Source organism: Periophthalmus magnuspinnatus, chromosome 11 (genome assembly GCF_009829125.3).
Source record: "Periophthalmus magnuspinnatus isolate fPerMag1 chromosome 11, fPerMag1.2.pri, whole genome shotgun sequence".
Lineage (NCBI taxonomy): Eukaryota > Metazoa > Chordata > Actinopteri > Gobiiformes > Gobiidae > Periophthalmus > Periophthalmus magnuspinnatus.
In genome coordinates, this window is record NC_047136.2 from 10,832,907 (window position 1) to 10,853,281 (window position 20,375).

The 20,375-nt window shown below is 38.6% G+C and overlaps 1 long non-coding RNA gene across 1 annotated transcript; it reads right to left on the minus strand.

Moving 5' to 3' along the window:
- Positions 1 to 296: 296 nt before the first annotated feature.
- Positions 297 to 13,530, minus strand: LOC129456662 (uncharacterized). The gene is made up of 3 exons (XR_008648889.1): positions 13,509 to 13,530; positions 1,077 to 1,155; positions 297 to 543 (listed from the first exon to the last, which is right to left on the minus strand). It is a non-coding gene; the product is annotated as an uncharacterized LOC129456662 (long non-coding RNA).
- Positions 13,531 to 20,375: the final 6,845 nt, after the last annotated feature.

Sequence of the window (20,375 nt, forward strand, 5' to 3'; positions counted from 1 at the left end):
TTGAAATGCGTTTTCCATGATCATTAAAAAGATACAAATTATGCATTGATTATTTAAACTCATGACCTCTAATTATGCAAAATTCTGAGTACATTCTGAAAAGGCAAAGCAAATTTTTTTGAGTCATTTATTAAATGTAAATGCTAAAACAAAATGTCAAAAATATTGATAAAACCTTTATTAATTCAACAATTCTCTGAATATATGAGACTTTTAAAATCATTTAGATTAAAAAGCCAGAGGTCTAAATTGATTCAGTATTATTCACAAAAATCTTACAACTGTGCCTGAGTCATTTTCCATGCAGTCATGTTCTGCGCCTGCAAGCGTCTTTAAAAGTCTTGAGTGAATCATTTTTCGGGGTCACGACCTTTGGCTGTCTTATTAATGAGACGTGTGTTATTGGGCACAAAGGCGGCCAAAAGGTACTGCCCCCTTCAGGTCTCCGCAGTGTCACCATGATGTCTGGAAACTTCGCTCAGGATCCGGTTATGACGTCTATTTCACCACAGTCTGCAAAGTCATTCTCTATACCAAGACAGTCTACAGCAATAAGATTCATCACATTTTGAGAAGTTTTGACTAGATGTTATTAGTAAGTCTACTGTTTATCTTGTGACTTGAGTGAAAAAAAGTATTGAAGAAGTACAGCAGATAAATATAACTAAAAACAACATAATAAAGTAAAAAAAAAAATTGGTATCATATATATATTTTTTATATTAAGTAATGTAGACAATCTTTTGTGTGCAGATGTTTAGATGGTCCGGATGTGGTGCATGCGACAGTGTTCCCAAGGACCTCACCTGTGACCAGCTCATCATCACAGGTTAAGGGTCTCAGGGACAATGAGGCACACGACTGGACCCCGAATCCTCTCCTGAAGCACGTCATAACCGATTCAAATACGCTACAGCCCGTGTGCGCATTAGGACTATGGTCATATGTCGAAATATCAATACAGTTTAATATAGTGAAGCGAAATACTTCACTGATAGTGACCACAAACAAATGTAGCTTATAGTTCACACAGAAGACAGAATAAGTGAACGGGTCATGTCAGTTTTCTTTGTTACCATTGTTCAAGATGCCGGTGCAGTCTCACAAAATGCTCAGTCTCACCGCGGCTGGAGCTCAGGACCAGATAACGTCATCCTGTGAAAGAAGCATAAACACATTAGACCAAATGCTACGAGTTCATTTATATAAGTTAGCAGTGGGTGCGTTGTTTATCCGCATTTAATTTTTAGGACTATTTCAGTGTCTTCTCTGCAAACGTTGCCAGCGCCTGTTCTTCAGAGCACATCTAAGGAGAAAGCGATCAAAAGCATGCCCCCTGCTGGCAGACACAGAGCACCCAAGCCTGGCTCAAATCCTAAAATTTTATGTAGAGTTTGTGATTTGGATTTGGGGTGAGGAGGCGGGCACTGCTTGTGTGAGCGCTAAGCTGCGGCGGTCACTGAGTTCAGACACACATGTATTTGGTCGTGACACACAGCTGTGCCTGGAGCAGCAGACGACACTGTCGTCTTATATTTCCTACAGGCCGAGTGAGCTCAGGATTATGCAATCAGGCTCACCACAAAGATGTTCAGCCTTCAGGGAGCAGCGCTGATTTACTCTTCCCCAGACAGAATAAATGTCACAGCCTAATGCTGCAGAGGCTGAGCGACTTCAACCACGATAAACAGCTCCAAACTCCACTTACATCCTCGATCACTGCAGCCACCAGAACATGTGTCCAGGTGCATTTACACACAGGAACATGCCACACACAACACAGACACAGGCTTTGTCTCTGATACTTCCCTCTGTCCCAGTTTCAGCTGCTGTTTGTCTCTACAGCACCAGACAAAGAGGAAAACGAAACTCGGAGCTCCAGGCAAAATGAGGTGGCACTTTGTAAAAAGTAAAGTGTGCCACGATTCATAAACATGACACAGATGTGGGAGGACATGGACTCATTCGCTTTGTTACCTGGCCAGGTCAGCCAGCCTCAGCTCACCATTAGCCTGAGCAGGTTTAAATCGCACATGGATTCTGCTGTACCAATGTGCACATGCAAACAACAAGTGCAGAAAGCAAACACACCCAAACGGCACTCTTACGGCAAGTTATCGATCCGCTTTCCCCCGAGAGACGAGCCACAATTAATCCAGACCAAGGCGAGCGTGATCAACCCTATCCTGCCACATCTCCTCAGTCTTTGTACACGCCGCCCAACGCTAAAGCTGCTCCCTTCCCCTCTGCCTCTCTCTTTCCTTTTTTGTGTCCTCCTCGTCCCTCTCTCGGCGCTTGTCCCTGGCTCTGTTTTTCACTGCTGCTGGTCCGGTCTACCTCAGCCAATCCTCTCACAATACTACTATAACCACTACTACCTCTCTATGAAGCAGGTACGCTACAGTGATTGCAACTAAAACAGACATTAAAAGGCACCGAAATGCATTGATCCCATTTTCTGGTGTTGTGCCGACAGCCCTCCCCTCCTCCCCCTCCGGAAGCGCCACTCATAAATCTGTGTCACCTACATACATCGCACAGACACTTATGCAAGCATGCAGCATCTTCACTTTGCTTTTTCTTCCCAACATTATCTGTCCCCCCCCCCCACTCCTCCCCCTCAGCTGTCTCCCCCCTCCTCCCCCTCGGCTGCCTCTTTTGCTGCCCCATCGAACCACCCTCTCCAGGCGTGACGTCCCGTCTAGCCCCTCTCTTGCAGTCTATGTGGTGCGTGTGTGTTGTTGTGGTGTGTGCACAAACTCGATTGTTTGTTTGAACTCATCTGGAGAGGAGAGGTAGCAGCAAGCGACAAAGACAGAGGCAGAGAACAAGGGGGAAAGGGATATTCTTTTACACAGAATCAAAACGAGGGCTGATGCAATTAAATATGTGGTATGTAATGACAATGTAGAATGTGGGTTTGTCAATATAGCAGAGGATGTGTGGGTATCTTTGACATAAAGTTAAATTCAAGCAAACCAGGTAGATGAGTCCCCTGGTCAAAAGTGTGTCGCAGTTTTAGACTAACTAAGCTAACTAAAAACAACAAATTGAGGGAGGAAATTAATTACATGATTCCAGACTAAAATCAAGACCAAAACCAATATAAACATACCAACAGCACATCTGAAAGAATATACCATCAAGGGGCACAAGTATTCATTGAGTCAGTCCCAAACACAGATTAAACAGATTTGGGAATAGGCAGATTTGTCAAAAAGCACATCTGAGTCAATATGCAACTTGCATGCTTTTGGATGAAAAATGATTAATTGTAACTCACGGTAACTAAACAAAGATAACAATTTATAATGACAACAATAAAATGACTCTTAGTTTGAATCAGCCTAGAATGCCTTGATAAATTTGGTTATATCTATTTTGTCTATTACTTTGGATATGTCTAGTTTAGTGGGATGTCTGTCAAAATGATTTCAGATTTTCTGTAAAAATATCTTTAAAATTAGTTATTGTTAGGAGTCTATTTTGTGGACCAAATCATAAATGAGAGTCATAACCACCATCCTAATTAAACGCCTCTCTGAATAGTACTGTTGTATCCTGGTTGCACACAGTATATAGTGGTGGTCCGTGTCTGCCTCCGGCCCCTCGCTCTGGGCAGCGTTCCTTTGTGTGCCTGAGAAAAGAGCAGTGCTGGGCCAGATTGCTGATATCTGCTCTTTTCCTTTCCCCCTCCTCGCGGCTGGAGCACTGCAACGCAATGCGGATACCCAGTGTCTGCTGAGCCACTAGCGAGACACACCAGGGACAGGGGGGTGGGAGGGGGAGTGGGGGGTGATCGAGAGAAGGAGGAGGGGGACGAGAAAGGGGAGGTGGTGAAGTTCAATACAGACAGAGCTCTATAATGCTACTGCTGCTGCTGCTATAGTCTGGGTCAATACCAGCCAAGACTTCAGAGGCACAGAATGGATTCAAGGTGCATTGTGCCGTTAATACACAATGCAATTAAAAGAGCAATTCAGTCTATAATTAATGCATTAATATAGCTTGTGTCTACCTCTGTGGACAATCACCATTTACAAACACACTGATAACACCCATGTATGCATACATAAAAGGTAAGGTGTAATCTATTGCTATAGGACACATCAACACCATGCAATTTTAGATCTGTTAGTAAACTTTTTATTTCAGATCTTTTACCAGAATTCAATCTTAACTAAGCTGCCTACACACAGACAATAGAGAGCCACAGCACACCTGCGGTATTCCTGTGGCTCTCTATTGCCTATTGCTAACTCCTTTACATTAATTGACATATGACTAATTGTTTTGAATATTGATGTAAGCAATAATACCACATGGTGATACCTGCAATAATAAATCGTTAGTTTTTTCAGTACTGCACTAATTGCTGTCGACATATGGAGTCTTTGTTAAGTAGATGCATAAATCAGTTACTTTTCCATTGTCTTCTAGCAGTATGAAGTATAAGAACTTTCTAAATAATGACCCAATAATGAGCCCAATAAGCCCAATGGCATAGCAGAAAAAAACTTATTAACAAGATAAATTCTGCACATACAAAAGAAAGCTGGAATTCACTATTGACATTTGGCTGTATACTGCGCTGGGCCGAATCAGATAAAATAAATCAAAGAGAACTGCAGTGCAAGGTGTGTGTATTGATGCCTGGATTATACCAGCTGCAACGGCTCATTAGAAATTCAGATGTGGAGGGTTTGAAGTTTGCCAAAAAATGAAGATGTCAACGCTAAATGTCTGCTTGTTTTTGCGAAGTTTGCTTATCAACTTATAAAAGTATAAAATTGTGCACACATTTCTATGAGATGGGAAAAATTCTTACGTTTTAACATTTCCAAAATGTACAGGAACAAACCAAGGACATAGTGAATTTGGTAAAGATCCAAACAAGTGTTGAGCTAAGAGTTTTGAGGAAGCATATCGGGCTATAGTTACACAACTTCCGACTGGCTAAAAGAACAAATGACTGAGTGAATGAGTTTAGAAGATTCTCTGCCATTGTTTGTTTTGAGGTTAAACAGAAGTTTAATACAAAGAAATATGTATAAGCGTGCAAAGAAGTATAATCTCCTAACTTCGGCACACTTGCTTTAGCTTTGACAGTTAAGAATTCCTTTTCCTATTTTTTTCACCTTTTTGTACTTACCTTGTCGTGATGGGGACATTTCCACTGAAGAGAGCGTGCCTCCGCAGGGAAAGCTAGAAGGTTGTACAGTTATCTCCAGGTTGTTTATTATGCGAAACCATACAACCAACTACCTCACACTGCAGAGCACAGAAGGAGGTCATCGCTGGGGTCTTCGCTTCATCAGTCAGTTCACTTTGTATCACTGCATTTTTTATACATTTTCATCAGCTGGATCTCCTCACTAACACTGACTTCAGCCTGACCTTGATAACTTTGAAGTGTAAAGAATAAGACATAAGCTTTGAATTTTAACTTAAACCAAAAGTATAGGATGAAATTTTATAGCACAGAAAAGAAAAAAGCCTAAACTAAGTTAAAGGTGCACAATGTAACTTTTCTGTGAAATGCTCGTCGCTTGCTCTTCACGAAGACGCCAGTGCGAAGCCTGGAATGCTCCTCGCTCTATGGCATTAAACTCTGCATATGCATATATTCAATTGCATGTGTTCTTTTTTTCAACTAATATTATAGCATTTTTGTCAGTTGGCTTCTTCCTTTTTTCAGCTAAAATGCTACTTTATTCGCAACAAGAAAAATATTTCTCCCTGATAAGTGGACAGTTTACAAAAAAACAAAATTTTTATAGACCAATTTTTTTTTCCTCTTCATAATATGAGGGCTCAATAGCTTTATTTTGCAATTATTAGAAGAAATCAATCTCCAAAAAGTGTCTTCAAAACTCCAAAGACAAACATTGTGGTTATACAATTAGTCTGTTGAGATAAAAAAAAAAAACAAGAATGCGTTCCATGTTCTTTCCTGCAGCAGCACTGTCTAAATATAGCGCCATCATCCTATCACTTACTTCTCCATGAATAATAATTAACATATATAACAGCCTTTAAAGAGAGAAGTCTGTATAATTCAGTGGACTCTTTGTTGACTTGTCTCCCCCTTGTGGGCGCTGCCGGCATCTCAGACCACCCCTCAGACCTTCCCTGTCTCTGAACACAAAGGCGAGTACTTAACCTGCGCCACTCACTGTAGGCGTGTGCATGACCTACTTCTACCTACTCTGCCACATCCTCAGCGCTCCTTGTTGCTCTACAAGACACACTTGAATCTCTGCTTCTCAGAGTCTATTGCACTTAACGCGTCTTAAAGCTTAATAAAACCACCATAACCAAGAGCTAATTCATTGTCAAAATGGTTGGGATTCATTTTTTTTTTCATTACACAAAAGTGTATATACAAGAAAAGAGTCATTATTGCACAAGTGAACACTGCGTTTTCTTAATAATGTGGCTAGGTGTATGTAAAGTGGAAAAACAATTATGAATTAATTCAAATGAATTTCAAAATCATAAAGAAAAACTTCAGATAGTAGTGCGTTTTGGATTTTTTTGCAGCCAATATTTGCAATCTCCATTACACTCTCAAATACAGTATATATAATTTGACATGGCCCTTGTGATAGTAAGATCTATTTCTTTAGACTTAAAATTCTCTTAAATTGTATACACCTCACAGTGAAAAAATACAATTACTGTATTATTTTACTGATGATAGATGTGAGTATTTTTGTGACCGCTATCTATCTATCTATCTAAATATATATATATATATATATATATATTATACTGAATGCTTTTTGCTGCAATCTTGAATTTGTATGCAGGCTTGGAACTTGAGTACAGACTATTTGTTCTAAACTGAAATGTAGAAGTAAATTATTGCAAAAAAAAAGTATTCTTGTGAAGTAGGACTGAGGCGGTACATGGTGGTAATCGATATATTGAACAATATTTCACAATATATCAATTTTAACAGGAACAAATACATATATAGATTCTTGTTAGAGCCCAGGTTATAATTTCCCTTTATTAAGGTACTGACAATAGAGTCAGCAGTTCGGTGGTTAGAGCAGTGGTCCCCCAACCTGGAGGATCAATTCCTGCTTAGACCAAGTTCTGTCATTGTGTCCTTAGGCAACATACTTAACCCACATTGCCTGGTATAAATGTGGTGTGTGTGTGTGTGTGTGTGAGAGTGATTGGTGGTGGCTGGAAGGGCCGATGACTCAGACTCACTTCCATCAGACTGCCCCAGGGCAGCTGTGGCTACAATTGTAGCTTACCACCATCAAGTGTGGAGTGAATGAATAATGACTACAGTGTAGCGCTTTAAGAGGCTTTGTCGAGCCGCATTACAAGTGTAAGGCATGATTATTATCATTATTATTATTATTATTATTATATAGCGCTATATTAGCCAATGTAGCTCTCTGCCCTCTGGTATGGTCATGCATGTATTGGGTATTACACATAAGAGTCATAGGAGGCAGTGAATAGGTAAGTGGTGTCTTTAAGATGCTCTCCTGACCTCAGCACGGATCATTAGCCAGTGTTGACTAACAAGGGACAACGGTGAGAGAGACGTCAGTGCCCCCAGGTCCTGTGTGCAATGAGCTGATAGAGCCTCATGTGTGAAGCCCCCTGAGGAGTCCAGACCACCACAACACAAGGACATTCTTAACATATACTGAGAGGAAGAAGAGTGGATCCATGAATGGGGAGGGACCACTCAAGAGACAAGCAAATCTGGTAGGTTAAATGTTAGTCCTAGTTTTGATCTAGGTTTGGGTTGGTTCAGTCCTATAGGAGGAGTTCTATAAATCGTTTTGTTAGGTTTAGCATATCTGTGTATATATAAGACGCTTGTATTTTTATTTTTTTTATTGAATTTGTCCGACCCTGTCAACGTAATAAATACATATAACTGGTCTAAAATATGTTGGTTTATTGTTTGTTGGGCTGCACAATTAATCAAATTTTAACTGAGTTTGAGATTCAGTCATTAGTAATCATCAATGATCAACTTGTATATTTTAATAGACGTTCACAGCCAATTCTCTGTCAGTAAAGCATGTGGTTTGGAGCAGCATTCAGAGTTTGGAGGAAGAAATTGACTATTTTTTGTGTTAAATGACAATGGAGCAAAGTTTGTCTTGTTTATGTGCAGAAAGATTTAGGCCGCAGAACGCCCAAAACAAAATATCAGCCTGTGTTGAAGATTTAAAGCTAAAAAAAAGTGCACATTTTGTAAAACAAATCTTTTTTGACTGTCTTTTTTATTTATTTTGAGAACAAAAAATGTATATCACTAATGTCAAGAAGCCGGCCATGGTTTAACTTACTCAAAATAATAACCAAAATAGCAATAAATATTGTGGGGAACTAAAGTGTATATTACTCTTAAATCTCTATATTATGTATACCCCAAAACAGGGCAATTAATTCACTGTGTGTTTTCAAGTGCAGGTGTGTGGGTTATTGTATCAGATATCAGATCCACTCTTTCTAATAGTGTGCATTTGGGGTGATGCTGAAGTTGCTGCATTGTGGCATAGTTTCATTGTCACAAATGGCAGCTAATGGCAAAGTAATTGGATGACAATTTGGAGTAATAGCACTATCCAGTCGATCGCGCTCATTATGCAGTATAAGTGATGGGGCGCCTACACACAGTCCACACATCCAGCTAAGGTGATCTCCGGCAAAAAGCAGCAAATTGGCTGTTGTTAGCAGTCAATGGTTGTGTTTTGACACTGCTCCTGTGTGCCTCAAGGACTCATTGATTACTCCGTAGCTGCCACGCTAGCCCAGTTGCTAGGCTTCCTATTCAGACCAGTCAATGCACCAAAAATACAGCGATAGAGCCCTCGACAACTGCCGACGATCCAACGAGGAGGGGTGTCGGACTTTGGCCAAAAATGACTCACCCCTCACCTGCTGGGACCAGTAATATACGAAATATGCATTGTGTGGTCCAGCCAAACAGAGTAGAAAAAGAGAAAGAAGTCTATTGAACAGCCAAGGTCAATGTTAAACTATGGGCATCATTATATCAATATATAATGATGCATATATCTAGAATAGTAATTATCTTCTTGTATGGTACATTTTGTGCCATACAATATATATATATATATCATATATATACAATATATATATGATATATCCAAGGGCAAGTATGTGCATGGTCAATCTGCAGAACCATGACAAGCCAAGATTGAGGAGTATAAACTATCAGTTTAAAACGTTGCCTCGTAAGAGACAACCTTACAGTACAATGAGGGTAGAGCAGTCAAGACAGAAGAGCAGGGTTGTCAAAAATTGATACCCAGATACTAATTGATAAATCTAAAAAAACTTACTCAACTGAACAAATAATGATACTGAGAAAAAAAAAGTAATGAATACAACAAAATTGGATATTACCCACTCTATAAGAACTACTAGAAGACCATATGGTAACATTGAAGAAACTACTTAAATTTTTTATTTTAAAAAATGCAAGTATTTTATTATAAGTTGGGTATCAAAACCAGTATGAGTATCAAGCTTTTTTCTTAGCATCAAAATCAAGTTTGAAATTTTAGTATTGAGACAATATTGTGAATTCAGTTCAAGTATTCAAAATGTTATTATTCAAATATTAACAGTAGCTAAAAGTACTCAAGCAAAGAAGAGTTCTGGCATAGTGACCAAATAAGGTCAAAAACAACCAAATGTTTAAAATAAATGTACTATTTCTAAGGTAAATACAACTTTTGAAGAACTTTTAAAATTTTTAAAAACTACCCCTGCAAAAGTATAACATTAAATGTAACTCATTATAACCCACTTCTGATTAAGTAATAATAGTAAATAAATGTATCTTAATCTGAGCATTGGACAAGTTCTCTGCAGGTGTCAAAATAATCTGTCTAATGGTACAGAAAAGCCTGGCCCACTTCCAAATGCAGACCTATTCAGTTGGACTCGCCCTGCTGCCCTCTGGCTCGCAGCCGTCCCTCCGCCTTGCGCTCATTTAGTTTGGCTGTCCTCCCGTCTGTTTCTAAGTGCCTCTCATTTGTCCTTCCCGTCTGACCATTTCACTCCCGAAAATCTTTTACAACTTTGTCTCACCCATTTCTCCTCACACCAACTTCTAAGTCTGGGCTTTTTATCCTTGTTGATTCCTCTGCTCCTATTTCAAAAACCCTATCTAATTTTGCAGTCGCCTCACGCTTGAATGCGGCATGGTTGTGCCAATGCCAGAGCTGTGCCAATCCTGTCTGCCTGGTTAGCTCTAGTTTTCATGGGAGTGCAGAGGAGGAGGAGGTGTGCCCCTTGTGCACCCCTGTCTGCTGTCTGGTCAGGTACAGCTCGGTGAGAAGGATTACTATGGGAGCACTTGAAAGAGCGAAAACAAATTAATCATGCTGAAATAATCCATGATTCGCAGCCAAAAATTACCAAAATGTTTGTAAACCAACGGGAAGCAGAGCTAGAAGGGTGCGCCAGAGCATGCTGTGCAGAATACTTCATCCTTAACCCTTAACACCTCATTTCAAAGTGGTAATAAGTGTAAAGAAACAACTTATGTTCGCTAAATTTAACTTCATATAAATGTCACAAGTCTCATAATATAATCAGAAAGAATGGAAAAGTGCTACAACAAGCAGAAAAATAAATCATATACAGTGACTTAAATGTCAGCCTGACCACGACAAAGAGGAGGGAGACTGCGGCCTATTTACTGAAACACACCACATTTCTGATACACTAACTTAACATAGCACTAACATATGCATTATTTATTATGGGGCTAATAATAGTCGCTGAGTGCTTAGGTCTCACAGAGCGACGAGACTTGAATTTATGCCTGTTTCTTATGTGATTATAAAACTTTGTGGTTATTGAAAATAATGTTACAATATTGTAGCTTTATCAAATTTTGTATGCAGCAACATAAATTTGAAATTGGGTAAAAAAAATGAATGAATAAATCTGACACATGAAAGAAAAATGCAACAAATGTTTGTCAATGGGCTTAAGATGTCTGAGATAAATGCTTTACCTTTAAGTCCTTAAAATCCAAGGTAATTGTTGGTGGATATTTTTGGTTCAATTAATGTTGAAAAATACTGTATTGTGAGTGGCGACAAAACACCACAGATTTGAAAAAAAAAAAGGCGATTTGAAAATAAAAGGCTACAACGGCTGAAGAAGCTTTGTTTACTATTGAATAAATGGTGACTAATTTCTCATGTGTTGTGAGTAGGAATAAATTAATTACAGTATAAAAACCCTACAATTTCAATAACCAAAATCAAAATTCAAAACCCAATTTCTGTTCCCACATAAGAAAGAAGAATACAGTTAAAGAGGAAACCAAATTGCCTTGTGCAGCCAGAGTGATAATTACGTGTGGTATAATCAAACACGAGGCTGAATGAACCACTTTTGCACCAGATTGTTTTGGCAGAGACAGAGGGTTGAGGGGCTCTCCACCAGTCTTCGTCTTGGTAAAACGTGACGCACACAGTCTCCGGCAGCATCCAAACAATGTCGGGGCACAGAGCAGCGAAATCTGCCCGGCGACAGCTAATAAACTGTTAACCGCGCCTTTGAATTCAGCTCTTGGTGCCAGCTCCACAAGAATGCAGGGTCCAGAATGCAGTTCGGTCATGCAGCCAATGTCCACTGCATATTAAATTATAGGTTTAAATTATGACAAACTTTTGACAAACGGAAACAACAATTTGATTTTGTTTAACCAACAATCCAACAACAATCTAGAGTTGATCAACTGTTTTCTTTTAACACAATATTGATTATTTTTATATAATTCAAAAATAAAATGCAAAACACTTGAAATAATAATAAACATTTCTGTGTTAGTGGTTGCATATTTTGAAATTACATGTACTGCTTTTTAATGGTGTAGAACTGTCCGCTAATGCTATGATTGCTTACGATCTTGGGACTAGACTAAAACCTCATTCATCTCCGCGGTCCTCTACAACGGACAGTGAACGGGTCTTTGAGGGCTTCGACCCGGACTCCCCAGCCGCTCTAATGGCCCTCTCCAGTCCGATAACAATTTGGTGCAAGGCCAGGGTTCGTATCTGCCCCTCACGAAACCATAAATTATTAGAGCTCTTGAGACTGAATGTGAAGTGCATGTTTCTCCCAATACCCCATTTTTCTTTCTTTTTTTCTTTTTTTCCCTCTTACCTTATTTACAAAAAGGCAGAGAGAGTTACCATAGGAACTACCTCCGTGGTTTGGCATGATGCCCACTGGTTGCTAGAGCACTGTAGTCCGTGGCTATTGGGTTGTGTGTGGGCCCAATCGTGCATGGCCTGTATATACATATAGGCAAGTAATGTGGGAGTAGCAATTATGTGGTAAAATTGTCATGAACTGCTGCGATTAAAATAAAGCACTATTTTCATCCAACATATAGTTTTATCTAGGTTAAATATAAACGTGAGATTTAAATAATATTGTAAATATATGCATTATTTGCACCAGAACTTAATATAATGTAGTTCACTCTCTTACATTGTTCAAGCAAGTACACCCCCTCAGAGATGATTTGCCTTTCAAAACACCTAATTTATTGTGTTACATTGAGTGTGAAGTTTCAGTATACTAGGGTATTAAATAATTATTATGATCAGTCCATTCCTATACAACGATTGGCCTTCAGTAGAGATATTATAAAAGAAAATAATAAAGCACAAAGGTACTGCTTAAAGTGGATGCGAAATGAGGTGCCACAATAAAAAAAATTCTATGTTGTTTTGGTGATGAATGTTTGACTGAACAAAAATGTACCAATACCCTTTACATCATAAGTAACAAAGAAACGAACAATTGAATAGCACAAACAGTAAACATGTGTAGTGAGGTTCACATCCTAAAAATGAGAGAAAAAGTGAAAACCAAAAGCGTGGAGGAGAAAGAGTTGTGATTGCATGTGTGGGTGGACTACATATGTAACTGGGAAAGTGTGCTTGCTCTCCATACAGCCATGTTAACAACTCACTCTTAAATAAAGTGGTATTGTATGTAACATGGGTCCTATATGCAATTATTCTGCATAATGTGTTTGATTTTGAATGAGTCTTCCTTGTTGCTGACTGTGGGTGACAATGCCCAGCTTTGCCTTTGTTTGTCTAATATACTGTACTTTCCATTGGTCCCTCTGAGAGAAATTAGAGTGGATAATAATGATGTGAACAGTTATGTGAGGTTCCGCAATTATGTTGAAAAACACATGATGACTTTTCTTTACAGAACAGAGCTGACATTTAGGAAGCAGTTTGTTTATAGCAGCAGGGATATAGCAATTTCACTCCATTTGGCTGTCAATAAGTACAACCTGGTCTTACAGAGGTTTGAATAACAGACGGAGAGAGGTGGGGACAAGTCCTCTCAAAGTTGGACAGCCAAGTCTATGAAAAATGTAATCCTTTGTTTGAGCTTTGTTACAGATTTAGAGCATGTTTGGGTGGAACAGATGTCGGCGAAACACTTACCTAACAAAAAGACGTCTTCTGGTTCAGTCTATGTTTGTCCATGGCCAGTTTTGTCAAAAATCTGCATCGCTGAAATCAAAGAGAAAGTCTAGGTTAAGTATGTTACATGCTGAACATATAGAATCAACATTTTTAAATAAAAAAGTTGATATGTGAAAAAACACTGTAACACTGTAATTGCAGTTAAATTTGCAAACTTTATGCAGAATAAGAACAGCGCATTTTGTTATTTGCGGAGGAAATTATAATACTTTAAAAACCACAGTAGTTTTAGGACAGCAGGTCATAGAGGTGAATGATTTTGGAAAAAATGCTTTTTTTTTGTTGCAATTTTTCTCACATGCATTGTGGTTAGATTTGTGATTTATGTTTTAATATTCATAGTTCACATTTTAAACACCTCCAGGAGAATTGACAAAAAGACTGGAATAAAAACTGGAAAACTAATTTAAAAAAATTAAATTTCAGAACATGTTTGTACTAAACTACAGGGTTTGTAGTTTTAATGCAAAATAAGACCGAATATTTTGTTACTTGTGGAAGAAATTATGGCACTTCACTTTGCTAATTGTATCCATTCAAATTGCAAATTCGATTAGATTGCAATCTTGCTGCCCTAGTAGGTCAAGGAACATACAAAAATACTTACTAAACCTAAAATACTAAAGCAAATACCCCCCAGATTCTGTCTTGTCTGGGCTTGAATCCAGGCCTGACGGACTCGTATTCCCGTTCGCACTCAAACCACACAGGGCTCGTTAAGGCAAGACCACTATAAGATAATGAATTGGTAATGGACAGCACTGTGATGAGAGCTGCAGCACTCAGCTCAAAGACTGAATGGATACGTCCATGCCATACAAGCTCAAACAGCACAGTGAAAAGACGAACAAAGTGCCAGATAATGGTGCCATCAACAAAGCCTAGATGTACAACCGAGAGAATATAACAAATTATGCGTTTTTACATTATTTTTACATCATTAATTAAATAGCAGCGCACAAAATAAATGCAATACCACACAACACAACAAAATGAGAGACCAGATACAGAGAGTAGTGTTTGTACTATTTAGCATATCCCATTTGTCAAAAATGAAGAGCTCAATTGCAAAAATAAATAAGCATTCTATATGTTAAAAAAATGCGTTGCTTGTAATAACTCTTTGTATGTCCATGTTTTCACTTTTTTGAAAATCAAAAAACAATCTCAATATTATCACTTTTTTTTCTCTACATATCACGTTATCCTAATATCTGATCGTAAGCATCTTATATTACCCATAGGACAAGCTCTCCCAGTGGCCGCTCGGCCCTTTGAACGCAGTGAGCACAGCGTGTCCTGAAAGGGGGTCAGAGGGCAGGACAAACAGTCTACTGTCATGGCAACATGATGCACCTGCCCCTGAATCAGAGAGGGTGGCCTAAATGTGACCGTTTACTCAAGATCAGAAAACTGTCATGAAAACTCATCAAAGGGTGATCCCAAAGTCTGAAAAGAAGTTGCCAAATAAAAAAGTACTGAGCTAATGGCGTTTGAAGAGCTGCCAATGTCTCATAGATAAAAGTTTTGGGTTTTTTTGTGCACATGATTTGAATGTGGACCGAAATGTAAAAATAAAGGACATTTGCAAGGCCAACGGCACGGCTTGTATAAATATAGCATGCTTGGTTGAACTTTTAAACTTAAGAAGTATACACCAGATGAAAGGGAAACTTAACAGACTTAAACTGAAAATACTAAAAATAGCACCTTGCCATCTGTGCTGCAATTTGCAAAGTAGGAGACAGATTCAAGGGTTTTTCATACTCTGATCGAAATGGCATTAACAGGAGATCTTTAGGCCTATAATATGATTTGTAAGAGAAAGCTTCTACTTGTCCATTGTATGTTTAAATGTGGATTTTCAAATTTTTATCATAGTCCGTGACACTTTAATTTTGAGCAGTAATGGGATATCTACTAGTCTACTGTCAAAGCAGACCTATTAAGCAAAATTTATTTTTCAGAGCTTTTAACCATGTCATAGTTGTTTCCCCTCACCACTTACTCCCCAAAGTTGTATTTGGAGTGATTTGTGCATGTTTGAGCAATTTTTTTTTCCAGGATGCCATATTCCCAGTGAATTCCCATTTTCACTGCCATTGGTGTGCACCCACTGCTTTCTATTTACTTCATTCTCCAATTTAATTTTTTTAATTGGTAATACCCCTAGAATTCAGCAGCATCATGTAATAATTTTGGTACTGCTACTCGCTACCGTGATGTGCCGTACAGCTGCACAGCTTTTTGCTGTGATGCCGCTATGATATCTTGACTGGTCAAAAGTACTCAAAATGGCGCCTATAAACAGGAAGCTGAAACCAATGAATGTCAGTGCTTAATGATTACTGCTGTCAATACCTTACCAAAAACCCTGGAAATCTCTTCTGGTGAATTTCTAGCTACCAGAAGCCTCATATGGCTGATGCGCTTGTGAGGACAAAGCTGAGAAATGAGCTGCGGCTATAATTATGTTGCCGCTTCTGCCAGCCCAGTCTGCCTATGTTTTCATCTCACTCCTCAAGTCCTGGATCAATGCCATGTCCAGGTTTCTTTGCATGTCTTCAGCTTGTATGATACTTAAGCTAAGACCTCTCATATGTTGAGGAAAATTACATGGTAAAAATAATATCTCAAGTTCATTGTTTTTTGGTCTGCATGTTTGGGAACGTGTGTGTCCTTGGGTGCTGTGCTCAATGCGGCAGAGGGTGGAGAGGCAGATCAATAGGAAACAAATGAATTCAGATCAATATTGAGCCAGCGAGTGAAGGAGAGAGAAGAGGAGGAGAGACCAGAGGTATTGTAGAGAGTGAGGTGTCACACCGTGGACCAGTAGTTATTAATAGGGATTTTCCGAAACGATACTGTTATCGGCAAAAGCTCCAATACTGCACATTTTTCAGGTATTGTATCAGCGAGTACTCAGCCTAAATCACTGATCTAATACCGCTCTGTATTTTCCAGACTAAGGACCCGTAGATGCAAACAACCACTGTTGATGTCTGTGGCTAATGCTAATGCTAACGCTCAAGAGTAATTTAAATGCAGATTGTGGAGGCTCTGCAGAGACTGGAAACACACTAATAATGACAGAAAAGACATTTGCATTACCTCTTTGATACCTTAATTTAGCCTTTGGTGTGGACGCTGAACTTAGTAAAATAACTATGCTACGGAGGGTGCAGCTCGACAACAGCACCAACAGACTTAGTTTACGCTGCATAATTAGCCATGTGCTGTGGGGATGAGTGTCTTTTTACAGGCCTCACCTCTGTTTTTATGCACGCTTGGTGGCAGAAAGTGATGAAGTAGAAAAGTAAAAGTTACTTATTGTCAAGCCCATTATACATTTGACTCTAATATTTTAGTCCTCAAAATGTGTGGATTTTCTTTAGAGATAGTCTTTTAGGAGATTTAGTTTTTGCTCTTGTACTGTAACAGAATTGAGAAGCCTTAGTCTACTTCTTCAAACTGCAGTATCAGACTGGTATCGGCATGTACACTATGTTCAAGTATCTGTATTGGAACGCATTAAAAAAAAAAAAAAAAAAAATGGTACTGGAACAACACTAGTTAATCTGTGGGTAGAGGCACAGGGATGGTAGGTTTTATGCAGTCAGGTGGATGCAGAGGACTTATGTAATTTATTATCCATATATTATTTGCTTTCTTTTTTATGTTTATTAGTTATGAGTCAAATTTTAATTCAACCACAGTTTAGCTTTGGTATTGTTGTGGCAGAGAGGCGATCTCATAACTAGAAGGTTGGTCTATATTTCAGCTCTGCAATGCAGACGCATACTGCCATTGTGTTCTTATAGGCAAGACTTCACCAGGCATGTTCAACAGTATGCCATCAATCATCTCTCACTCCAGAAAGTAGGTGCTGCTGTCAGTTATAGGTCAGATTTGTCAAGAGAGGATAGCAGTCACATTAACAATTCATGTTGTTCAAGGTATCTTTGAGCAATAAAAACACCTGCAATTAAATCAATCCAAGAAAGATCTGTTTTAGTGTCCAAAGACAAGAGGGTGATGTACACTCCACCAGAAAAGTTACGCAGTGCACCTTTAAGACTTAAATTTTTTTCCCCGTTCAATCAATACTGTTGTTAACATGGGCCTTTTCAATGCTAAATACATTCTTTTGATGTCCTGCCAGGTGTTTGTGAATCGCTGCGGTGGACAAAGGCGACACTTTGAGTTCCCACCAATTTAATGCACCACAATACAATGCTGTAAACAGGTGATGAACCTGGTCCTGTCCACTTCTCCAAACCTCAGCCACACATTGAGACCAGCAATGGTTAAAATGAATGGTAAAACCCAGGCAGAGGAGATAAAAAGAGAACTATGGTCGCCTGAGCGGGAATCCTGCTGTTTTGGAGAGGAGTGGGGGCAGAACGGGCTTGTATTGCACCGAGTTACATCATGTTTCTGTGTGCTTTTATAACTCAATTCGAGAGGCGCTACACTTCAGAAAAATAAACGTATTAGGTGTAAAAACCAAATAAGCAGAGACTCTTTTGTTTGTTGTTGTATCCGTTATTTTAGGGGCATCAAAATCAAGACAATAACGCTGCAACAGAATATAGCCAGGATAATGTCATACAATATCACTGAATTTGGTTTTCAAGTCATATTGGTTTTACTTTTCAAAAGTAATGGATTTCTCTTTACTTTTCAAGTTTGCAATTTTCTATTAAAGAAGATATATTATGCCTTTGTCTGCCATACAGTTATAATGACACCTGTGAATCATTATATTATATTCTGGACATTTTAAATCACATTACTGATCTAAAAATATAATAAAAGAAACAAGTTTACTGACTTCAAGGTTCGAAAACTGTGGAGTCCGCTCTTCCAGACCATGCTGTTGGAACTTGCTACGGATAAATGCTGATCATACTAGCTGCAGCGTTGTTACAGAACATGTATCACCGATTAGCAAAATAAAATTGGAGAATGAAGTAAGTACAGAACAGTGGGCGTGTACCCTGGCAGTAAAAAGGAGGGTGATCACAGCAATGACATCTTGAATGCAAGAGGATAAAGATTACTGGATTATTGTGTTTGGTTTTACTTCTGGTCTTTGTTAATGTTTTCATTAAACAATGCAGCCCTGCATTTTGGGTCCTCCCTCTGTTTGGAATGTGACATTAACACACTTACAATTTAAGTTGAAAAAAAAACAACAATTTAGTTTAATTAGCTTGAAATTACCTTAACATATTTATCTCCTTTAAATTTATTTGAATGTATAGCACAGAAAATGGGGGACAGAGGCATTCAACATGCACAATGAATCCCTAACCTCACAACCAAACAGTCAGTTTCCACTGTTACTCTGTTATTCTATTGGTGGGATGACCTGGATAGTCTTGTCTCATCGTGTAGAAGTCATAGAATATTTTAATCATCTAGTTTAAAAACAACTACCGTACATTTATGTAAGATAAAAGTTAGATTGAGTTAATCACTTTCATCATTTGAAAATAAGTAGAAACATTTGAGATGTAGAGAAGCCACAACTCTCAAAGTGAATTTGGTTTGAGACATCCAACAAATTTACTCTGAAAATGTGAAGATTTACTAATATTTTCAACTGAGTCTTTCACTACTTTCAATCCCCAGGCTGAAGTATCTTGTGGCCTGCTAGCATGGCGTCAGATTTTGAGATTGTTTAGAAACGCTATACCTCTGATTATCCGCACATATAATGAAAAATGATCCAGTGCTCGAGTATATATTGGTCTAGACTGTGATGGAGAAGCCAATGGGGAATTCATCTAGTTTCAAATGTCAATTGTTGAGAATATTATTTTGAGCAGTGCAATACATACAGAAGGCAATGGATTCCCACTCTATCGATCTCATTGTCTTGGTCTTTTTATATCTTGCCAAGTTACATGTGTTCATTACATAGGAGTTACAAATGTGTGCAGCCTAACTATTATTATATCACTTAATTAATTCATTACAATTATATAAATTAAGCATTGTTTTGGTTTAGCTTGAGTTCCACTACACAAACAAAAATTCAAACCCAAAATTGTCAGTAGACAGAGGCATAAAATGTTCCATTCAGACAGCAAGGATTTTGTTATGAACAACTATGTAACTTAAAGCAAAATATTACTTTTTGTTGTGATTTTGTTTGTGAAAGATATTAATTAATTATTAATTCCAGGATCATATTTTTAAAATATTCTGCCCCATTTTGAGAACTGGATAATAATATTATTTCCACACAATAAAACATGATGTTTAGTAAGATGTGTATTTTTGACTCAATGCTTTTACCCTGAACAAAACTATCTGGTAAAGAGTCTGTTTACCATTATGAGATAGAACCACAGTCTTGTCATATTTAAACACAAATCCTCCATTATACATTTATATTCATGTGAGGTCTTTATTGATGCTATGATTGACTTTCGTGTTGTCATTTCTTCTTAAGGTGTGAAACACTTTCGCTTCAAGGAGCAAATGCTTTGAAGCGTCAGGACTGCTCATCTCCCGGCCGCAAGATCACAGCTTCTAGAGCCATTTGGGAGCTGAGAGAGTGAATGAGACTTTAAAGTAATTGCGGCAAAAACAAACAGTACTTGTGCTGACTGCTCAAGGTTCCTGCACTTTACACATCTCAATAATAATAAAGTCCTCCGTTAGAGTTGGAGTGCTGTGTCTGTGTAAACAAACATAAGCTGTGATATTGTACAGGCTAAAGAGGATGGAGAGGGCCTAAGTGACAGTGCTGCTCCCAAAACATTTAGCCCTTGGTGCACAAAGTGGGACTGGAGTGGAGATGTTGAACGCCAC